Genomic DNA, 1,343 nt, shown 5'->3' on the forward strand with positions numbered 1-1,343 from the left:
ACTGAACCTGTGCCCTAGGCAGTGAAATCACAGAATCCTAACCACTGGAACACCAAGGAATTCCTGTGACTCACTTCTAATGAACAGATATGGCAAAAGTGACTGGGTTAGTCACTTTTGTGATTAGTTTACCCTTCTGTGATTAGTTTACCAAAGACCGTGAGTTCCATTTACCCTCGCTTTCTCTCCCTCTTCAGTAAAGAATTTCGTATTTTCCCTTGTAATCTAGTGTGTGCTGTGCTGAGGTTGGAGGGAAGGGGTGTCATAGGTCTAATGGTCTAGTTTGGTTGATATTGTGCAGAAAAAGATGACACCGGAAAGGCATCCCCCTGACGCTTGGACTGTTAGAGGGAGCCTCACCTGGTTACCTAAAGGACAAGACATCACACACGAGTGCTCAGGTGCAAGATACAATCAAACCAAATTCCCAGGTGCTACACTAGGTTGGGTCAGGATGCCTTGTATGTCAGAAAGGGGAGAGCCTACCCCATCTGAGTTACATGACAGGAAGCCAAATTTATCCAGATTTTGTTATCTGAAGTTAACCTTCTGTCAGTAGTATTACCACATATAAAATTGACCTCTTTTTCTGTTTTTATAAGATTCTGCTTAAGAAAAATCTGAGCTATAAAATTTCATTTTCTAGCAGCATCAATTTTCTGCAAGATAAGACATAAATCAAACAAATATTTCTTTGTCCCCCTCCCCTTCATCCTTCTCCCATCTGGACGTAAAACATGTATTTAGAATATAAACATGAGGGATGGGTAGGCAGGGCTGTGAAAGAATCAACATGCCTTTGGCTAGAGAGCTACTACGTTCATCCTGGGAAAAGGAGGGAAAAGGGTAAAAAGAAATGACTTGTTCAATGTCCAAATTCTTATTTTATAGATGTAAAATGTCCATGTTGCTACAGGATTTCCATGGTCTGCAGCCATTCTCAGATAGTGGTCCTTTGTGCAGCTTGTGCAACAGAGTTGTACCAACTTACGGGAGGGAAGGCCAGGCTCACAGAGGGTGTTCATTTAGAAGAAAGCAACGCTAATGACCCACACAATTTCCTGAATTTGAGTGATATCACAGAAATCAGTTCCGTATCAGTTCCTTATCAGTTCCATAACTCTACTTAATCTATCAAGATAAGGTAATTATGTTTAATTTTGGTAAGGGATACAGCAGTGACCTCCTGTTTTGGTACCAACTTTTCAATAAAGTGTTGATTATAGGCAAAAGCCAAGAACATTGATTTTCAGAGTTCAGAGAACATGCTTCTTTTCTTCTTGGTAAGTGAGCTAGTCCACTGTTGCTTCACCATTTTCTTGATTTAAGACCAAGTTTCCAGA

General features: G+C 40.7%; 1 pseudogene; it reads left to right on the forward strand.

Annotated features, from left to right (window-relative positions):
- The first annotated feature begins 793 nt into the window (after positions 1–793).
- LOC138930818 (small ribosomal subunit protein eS27-like) lies at positions 794–1,045 on the forward strand (annotated as a pseudogene).
- The last annotated feature ends 298 nt before the right edge of the window (positions 1,046–1,343 follow it).

The sequence above is a fragment of the Ovis canadensis genome, chromosome X (assembly GCF_042477335.2).
Source record: "Ovis canadensis isolate MfBH-ARS-UI-01 breed Bighorn chromosome X, ARS-UI_OviCan_v2, whole genome shotgun sequence".
NCBI classification, from domain to species: domain Eukaryota; kingdom Metazoa; phylum Chordata; class Mammalia; order Artiodactyla; family Bovidae; genus Ovis; species Ovis canadensis.